The 8,732-nt window shown below is 46.0% G+C and overlaps 1 protein-coding gene and 1 long non-coding RNA gene across 5 annotated transcripts in view; one reads left to right on the forward strand and one right to left on the reverse strand.

Moving 5' to 3' along the window:
• The window catches only part of UPB1 (beta-ureidopropionase 1), a 69,509-nt gene extending 65,377 nt beyond the window's left edge, over positions 1-4,132 (reverse strand). Inside the window, exon 1 of the mRNA XM_053206220.1 lies at positions 3,915-4,132. The gene's annotated coding sequence lies outside the window, so the exon portion shown is untranslated. The remainder of the gene's footprint in view (positions 1-3,914) is intronic.
• Positions 1-8,732, forward strand: part of LOC113595117 (uncharacterized) — a 69,949-nt gene that overhangs the window by 35,750 nt on the left and 25,467 nt on the right. The window lies entirely within an intron of this gene.

Here is an 8,732-nt window from a genome sequence, read left to right on the forward strand (position 1 = left end):
TATGGAAAAGCAAAGGTGCTTTGAAGTGACAAAAAATACCCTAGTGCCAATTGTGGGCACCTTCCAACATTCTGAAAAAAAACTGATGTCTGCCAAACACCTTGGCCTGAGACCAAGCATCCAAACATGGGAGACAATCACCCACAATCCCAGAGAGAGAGAGAGAAGAACCATTGGCTCAGTTGTGATCCTGTGACATTCGGCATCATGTACTACTCGTATTGCAAGACATCACTCATTTATCAAGTTAAAATTTATTAGAAATGTTTGCTCGTCTTATAGAACACTTGCAGAACAAGTTACTCGCAATCCAGGGTTTTACTGTAATTGTGTTTTACAATATTGATTTATCCCATCCATGATCATGGCCCATCTTTTCATTGGTTGGAGTCTTTTTTTTGTGTGTGTATTTGTTAGATTTATTCCAAGGTACCTTCTAGCTTTTGTTGCTATTACAAATGGTATGTTTTAAAATTACTTCTTACAATAGTTTTTGCTGGCAGATAGAAACACTATTGATTTTTTATATTGATCAACAGCCTTGATGAAGTCTCATTAGTTCCATTAATACTCTAAAGAAATTATTGGGGTTTTTCTATATAGATAGTTAGTTCAACTGCAAATAATGTCAATTTATTTCTTTTTCCAGTCTTACATCTTATTGTGATCTCTAGGACCTTTAGTACGGTATTATATAGAATAGTGAGCTTGATCTTTACTGCAAAGAAAAGTCTTCTAATATTTCACCACTGAGTATGATGTTTGCTGTACAGTTTTGAAAACTATTTTTATTTTGTTCAATATTTAACTTTACTGAGTTAAGAAAATAGTCTTATATTTCTGGTTTGGTAAGAGTTTTCACTGTGAATGGATGTTGGGTGTTTTTTTTTTTTTTTATGGATGTTTGAAGTTGTTTTTTTTTTTTATTTTTTTTAACGTTTATTTATTTTTGAGACAGAGAGAGACAGAGCATGAATGGGAGAGGGTCAGAGAGAGGGAGACACAGAATCTAAAAAAGGCTCCAGGCTCTGAGCTGTCAGCACGGAGCCCGACGCGGGGCTCGAACTCACAGACCGTGAGATCATGACCTGAGCCGAAGTCGGCTGCTTAACCGACTGAGCCACCCAGGCGCCCCGGATGTTGGAAGTTTTAATCAAAATCATTTTCGGCATCTATTGAGATACTCCTGTAATGTTCTTTAATTTATTAATATGAATAACATTGATTTGTTATCTATTATTAAGCCATCCTTGCATTCCTGGGATGAACCCTAAATGGGTCATGATTTATATATATTTTTTATACATTGCTGGATATGTTTTGCTAATATTGAGCATTTTATATCTATATTCATGAATAATATTGACCTTAAATTTTCCTTTTCATGCTCTTATATACAAATGTAAATATACTATTTTTTGAGGATTAGAGTCATTAGAATTAGAAGGAAATTTAAAAAGCATCCAGTCTGATCTCATCACCTTATGGTGTAAAAAACTGGAACTCAGAGAAAGGTAACAACCTTTCTAAAATGAGTAGAAACAGAGTTGGAACTAAAGTATATTTTATAAATTTCAAGTTATTTCACGCTCATGATCTCATTTGATCCTCACAATAGCTCTGTAGGGAGGGTATTGCTTATTGCTCCCATTTATGGATGGGCTAACTGAGGTCTGGAGAGATCCCATCATGAATTATATGACCCAGCAAGACTGAGACTAGAAGCCAGGCTTCTGACTCCTAGACCTGAGCCCCCTCTCAAATTTCTTTTGTTTTATGTCCAACCCCACTGACAGATCCACTTTTCAGCCAGAAATGAAGGAAACCCTGAGACCTGTGTCCAAAATTATGATTTTCAAGAGTCCAGCAATATTTTCACAGACATTTCAAACAGATGGCCCATCTGCAGATAACCCTCAATAGGCAGGGATGAGGGCTTCATGGTCCCTAAGGATCGTCTTGGTGGAGGGACACACTCGAGGCTAGAATAACTCCAAGGTCTCCAAGAATGTCCTCTAATGCAGAAATGGGTCCAAAGCACCTAAATGTAATCTTTGTTACAGGAGCAGACCACAGGGTCCCTAAGAGAGACCCACAGAATGAGGCTCTCGGTTTCCTTTCATCCCCTTCCCCCCAGCCTCTAGCCACCCCCACCCCCATATGTCTCAGCAAAGTGCTTCCTGCACCAGTGCTTTTGTTTTGCTTGTGCTATTTGTGTCTGTTTGTAACAGCTGGCCCCAGCCTGGCAGCCCCTAGCTCTGAGGATTATCCAATTATCCCATTAGCCCAGCATGTCCTTCCTTCCTCCAGAGCTATTAGCTCCCCATCTCCCTCTCCCTCTCTCCCTCTAAGGGTTGGTCCACAGCCTTCCTTGTTCCTTCCCTAGCCAAGCCTAGGGCTGGGTCAGTCCCCAGTCATATAGACTCAGAGAATACCAGAGCTGGAAGGGATGTTTGCATCTATCCATCTGCTTCATCATTTTGCTGGGAAGGAAACTTGCCTGCCATACCCAAAGTCACATGACCCATCATGACTGCAAAGAACCAAAACCCAGGTCTCTCAACTTCATGGCTACAATCTTCCTCACCACATCTGGTCAGCATGTCTTATCAAGTGCTCACTGTGGTTAGCCCTGGGATGCAGGAGATACCATTCCCACTCCACTCTCTGGGAATCTGTGGTTGAGATTAGAATTTATGGTCTAGGTAGGGAGATAGAACATATACTGGTGAAAACTAGCACATTATCCGGGAGCTAAGTCATACTTTAGCAGAAGCAGAGATGTTACCAGAAGTAGGTGACAAACTTCTGGTGTATAGGACAGGCACATGGTGCTACAGAAGTCAGAAGAGGGCAAAAAGGCTATTAGCAGAAGGTTCAGAAAGACCTTGTGGAGGAGACGGTTCTTCAGGTGGTTGCTGAAACATGAGAAGTATTTAAAGTAGGGGAGGTTCACTAGGACAACACTCCTAGAAAAGGCCTCCCTGAAAGGGGAGGGGAGGGAATGGATTAAGAGGATGATGGCTGTTCAGTTTGGCTCAGTCAGGGCAAGTGGGGAGGCAAGGCTGGAGAGTAAAACCATGGCCCTTAATGCCGTACTAGAGTGAGGCTTGATCTGATACACATTTAGGGCCCACTAAATATTCTGGAGCAAGGGAGGGACATGACAGAAAGCGTGCACTTGGAGGATTAATTGGATTTCATTGGCTTAATCAATTATGACAAAAAGAGAAATGCAGAGAAGTTGGTGTGGAGTTTATTCAAGTGGGTGAGAGATGATGAGGCCTCAGCCAACACCATGACTTGGTGGGCGGTGGTTGCTGGGGCATAGAATGGATAGAACAGATTCAGAAGATGTTTGGAAGAAAAATTAGCAGGATGTAATATTTGGGAAGATAAAGTAAGGATCCCCCATTGATAGGATTAGGGAAGTTAGGAGTGGCAATAGAAAGTGGGGGGTAGAAAAGAGGAGGTGGGTAAGGATATTCCTGTGCTTCACCCTCTGGCACTCTCTCATTGGATGAGAGCGTTTTGTAAATTTGCTTAACTCTGTGCTGGGTGAAACCTTTTCTCCCTTATGTCTGAGGCCCTCTGGTTTCTCTACCAGGTGTCACAGGCTGATCCAATAAAACACATGCTACTCCCACCAAACAGCAGTGTGCTTCAGCTGAGGTGACACTGCTGTCACCACAGGTGGTTCTGGTGGGAGGAATTCAGGCCTTGGGTATATTCCATTGATAAAACCAGGTAATCGCCTCCCACCTATATAAACTTAATTCAGGTGATCACTTTATTTTTTTTTTATACTTTGTCACTCCCTCCTTCCAATCACCAGTCATATCCCCCATTCCTGCTTTCAGCTTTCAGGATCCTAAAACTGACAATTCTGGCCAAGAAAGATGAGCCATCCTTACCCAGCCTTGTGCCCTCGAGGTTCAGGGGAGCCTCCTCAATGGTCCACAAGGTGTCCAGGCCCCTTCTAGGCCAGTGAGCTCTCCAAATGTGCTAAAGACCCAGTCACGGGTCTCTAACTGTTGCAGCCTGAGGGCCTCAAACACGACCTAGGTATTCCACCAGAGCTTCTGTGAGTCCCAGAACTCCAACAGGTTCTAACCAAGTCCAGCTGTGCCCTTCAGAATAGCAGGCAGCCAGCTCATTTCCTCTTCTGGTCCGCTCACCCGCTGCCACAGCACTAAGTCTTCTCCTGTTTCCAGTTTCCGGTTTCCAGACCCTCCCTGCCTCAATCACCCTCCCTCGGCCACTTGTTAGTTCTGTAAGGTGGAGCTGAGAGACTACCATCTTGTGGCAGGTACGGTCACATATGGTATTTCAGTTTGTCGACAACCAGCCATGGTGTTGAGAACAGTGAGTCTTCTGCTGTGAACTGGGGGTGAGCTCCTTCAGCCTTGGGCCCCTAGGGACTGTGAAGTAATGCCCCTTGAGGCCATAGTCACCTCTCTCTCAGGCATTTCCCATGGGGCTAGGCAGGGCTGAACTTAGCAGCTGAAATGTTCATGTTGTTCTGACACAAACTGATTGATGTCTTCTCCCTGTACATTTGCTTTTTCTAACTCATTGTAGGACTTTACACTGACTTTTTTCTCAGTTTTATCAGTTCTGGCCCCCTCATGTAATTTTGAATTCTGATTCTGTCAGCATAGACATTTACTATATCCCTTCTCTGTTCACCTCTTTGATAAGCCCCAGTTCCTCTGGATTTAAGACTTTAATAAAAATATGGGACAGGATAGGGCTCAAGATAGCAAATGATCCATAGTCAGTGCCCCCTGCCTTAGTCATTTGCCAGTTCCCACACCTACTTCCTGGGCCCCATGGACACCATAGGCTGACTTCCAGGTGCCTGGTTTAAATTCACATTTACCACATTTCTTCATCTGGTGATAGCTGGGCAAAGTCAGTAAGCAGAGTACAGAAACCAGGTAAGCAGCCCTTTTTTTTTTTTTTTTTCCTTCCATCTTTCTTCCCTTCTGGCCTCCTTTCTACTCTAGTATCATGAACACTGGATTCTTGAGGAATTGCTTGCCCTCTTATGTTTTCTGAACTGAGAATGCTTTTGTTACTGTACTAATAACAACCCTGGGCATTTATGTCATATCTACCTTCCAAAGCACTTTCACATTCACTATCACGTTTTATCTGAAAGTGGGCATGGCAGCTCAGAGAGTGACTTGCCCATAGAAAGGAAGTCAACAGCAAGCCCAGGGTAGAGGCTGGTGCTGAGTCCCCATTAGAGCTCAGTGGAGCAGGGTGGAAGTTGGAAGGAGCAAGCGGAGGGATTATTTGGCATTTCTGAACTAGGCAGAAAAGAGAATGAAGCTGCAATACCAAGAGATAGCCTGGGGATGACTGCAGAACTCCTGACCTGCTCTTTCTAATCTCCCTGAAGGTTCTGAAACTGACAGAACAGTTGTGACATTGCATTCTGGGCCTGAATCTTCCTAAGAGAAAACTAGATCATTTTTTAAAGTCCCATCTAACTTTAACCATTCCAAAAATCTCTGAATCTAAACCAGTCTCTGTCCCCCTCACACCCCTTCCCAACCCAACTAGAAAATGTGGGTGGATTGAGAAAGAACAGAAAGGAAAGATCAAAACTGTGACAACCCTCTGACAACATTTTAACTTGAAAATTGCCTCTGTGTAGGCAGATGTAAATCAGGCGCACATTTACTCAGCTGCTTCTTGTTCTTATCTCCCACTGAACACCTTGAAATTACGAGCCCTGGAGTTGACCGCTGGCCTTTAAAAGTCTAACACTGCCTGCTTCCCCAATTGGATGAAACTTGTTCCTCCCCTGAACTCCCAGAGCTTGTGTCCCACTCATGGCCCTTACCTCCTGCTGCCCTGAAAGGCTGCATCTAGCTTAGTTTCCTTAGTTGGTTGTTGGCTCCCTGTGCACCTCTGCGTCTGCCTCCCAGGCTCAGCATTCATCAGTAGGTGCTCATTAAGTGGTTGAGAAGGGAGCATAGAGTCAGGAAATGGAGTTCAAGTTCTAGCCTGCTCTGTCCTAACCGAGCTCTTGCTGAGAACTTAGCTGGTCATTAGGTGCTAGTCTGATGGCTGATTCTGCAAAATCACACACACGTGCACACACACACACACACACACACACTTCCTTTGGGCAAGGCAAAGAACTGTGGATGATTCCATGCAAAGTCTTTTCCATTGGTGGGAGAAAATCCCTCCGTCAGAGGACACTGGGTCAGTCTTACCTGTCACTTGCCCAGCCTCATGCTGACGACACCCTCCGCCTGGACTCTCTCTGCATCCAGCCCTTCTCCAAGCCTGACTGGTGGGAGGGCAGGGGGGCTTAGGGGGAAGCCCTACTGAGGTGCTCTTTCTCCTCCTCTGGCAAAAGAAAGGTCAGAGCAGGGCATCTAGAATGGTACTTCCATACCTAAGCTCTGTGTTCTGTGTGTCCATCCCTCTCCTTTGAGGTTGTCTGAGTCATCTGACATTCTCCTGCCCCCTCCTGGCTCTGCAACCTGACAGGGGCTGTCCCAACAGTGACAGTTACTGCTAATGATGAGTGACAGCTGCAGTGAGGGTTGCCTAGGAACAGAGGAGGGGCTGGTGTGGGGAGTGGGGAGAGGTGATAATCGGACACTCTTATAGAGCACTGTCCACTTTTCAAAGCAAGTAAAGGCCTGGGAGGGAGTGGTTTGTCTTACAGCAAACCTCAGTCCCCACCTATGTAACCTCTTGCATCTCAGAGGGGTGTCACCAGGCTCAGACAGCACTTGGACCCAGCACAGGATCTCAGGGTGGTGCCCACTGGAGTGGCCATGCCTGGCTATATGGCATGACAGGATAGGAGCTGCATTCTAGGCACAGAGTGCCATCCTGACACCTTGTTCCTTCAGCCCCAAGCATGGGGGCAGGTATTTCCCACTCCCTGGGCAATTGGCTTCTGAGAGTCCCTGGTTCCTGTTTCCCCACCACAGTTGAAAAGAAGGCCATGGTCCCAGCTCTGGGATGCTGGATTGCAGCTCTGGGATGTCACATCCCAGCCAAGTATCCAGGGGGCATCATCATTCATTTCCTCTTACTCTTCATTTCCTCTTACAGCTCTCCAGGCTGCCCCTTATCCCTGCCCTGCTGTGATTTGTCACTGGAGCTTGCCCCTTGTCAGCACACCTAGAATTGAGGCTCTGCCTCAATTCTCAAGCAGTTCTCTGGAGTCCAGAGCATTTTGTGTGAGGTCTCCCAGAGGAAAGGACTTTAACACAAATGGAGAGAGCCACAAAGGTAGGGTTTTAAGCAGAGTGGTAAGTGGAGGAAGGAAAGAGGAACCTTCCAGAGAGCCTGTCTCTCATGAGGGCCAGTGATGATGAGCCAGAACCCTGCCTGAACCAGGCTTCTGCCCATAGCCTTCTCTGGGACCCCTAGCCCTTCCTGCCATGGAGAGGGCTGGGGCCATCACAAGAATAGGTTCTGTGATGGGATCCTTGTGCTCAGGATCCTTGTGTCTGAATGAAGCATGCCATCTACCCATAGCCCTTTGGGCAGAGCACTGATTAGGCAGAAGGGCCCTTGGACAGAGCTGTAGGGCTCAGAGAAGCCCTGGTAGTACCCCCAGCAGCCTGGCCCAGGGCAGACACACATCTGCACTCCACAAGGCTGGGCCAGGCTTCACATCTACCTTCTGCTGCTGTGGGCACCTACTTTGGTTGAAAAAGGCTTTTCCCATGTGTATGTCTGCATGTGCACACATGTATTCTCTATGGTCAGGGAGTGACACATGTATCTGTTCATGTCTCCACATGTGCTCTTATACTCTAGGCATGACTCACAGTGGGAGCCTGCATGGAGTGGTATGGAGGTGGGATACTGGGCCCTATGGGGACCCGAGGAGGTCAAATTGTCTGGGCTCTGGAGATCACTTGTACCTGGGAGCTCTTCCTGAGCCTCTGTTCCTGTCCCTCCCCAGCCCTAAAGCCTGCACCCATGTAGTTCAGCACCCAAAGCTCAGTTCCCAAGAAGCCTCAGTAAAGACAGGAGAGATAGTGTTTTTCCTTCTCTACCTTTATGGTTCTCTTTCTGGCCTCTTCCCACCAACTGGTCATGAGGACCAACAGCATCCATGCTCCTGGTCTCTTAGGCACAGCCCAGGTCACTGATCCACCCTCAGCCCATAGCACAGACCAAAGTGTGTAGGAGAGAGGAGGCATGTCCAAGCTGGCATGGACAAGGATGGGCTTGTGCATCTATTTCAGTGCTGCTTAGCCCTGGCTGTCCATAAGAATCCTTAGGGAACTAGTGCTGCCTGGATCCACTCAGTATCTCTGGGGCAAGGGGTCAGGCTTTTGTGCTTTTCAAAGTGCCTTAAGTGTCTCTTCTGGGCAGCCAGTCTAGAGGACCTCTGATTGATGTAACAGTAAATAGCTAAGCAAATCTGTGTTGGTTTAGGAATACTTACATATGCAGTGTGTACTTATAAGTATACTTATAAAAGTATAAAGATGTGCAGTGGAACAAAATGAAATCCTAGGAAAGTGATTGTTTCCAGGTATAGGCAGCAGGGTAATGAAATGGGGAGGGATCAGATGCTTCCACTGTAGTTGTAATGTTTCATTTCTTGAGCAGAGTGGTGGGAACCTGGTATCATTTCATACTTTTTGCTTTGGTTGAAATAGTTCATCATAAGAGCATGAATTTCATAGTCAAACCTGGGTTTTTAAGTTCATTTCTGCTACTTACTAGCTGTGTGA

The sequence above is a fragment of the Acinonyx jubatus genome, chromosome D3, assembly GCF_027475565.1.
Source record: "Acinonyx jubatus isolate Ajub_Pintada_27869175 chromosome D3, VMU_Ajub_asm_v1.0, whole genome shotgun sequence".
NCBI lineage: Eukaryota > Metazoa > Chordata > Mammalia > Carnivora > Felidae > Acinonyx > Acinonyx jubatus.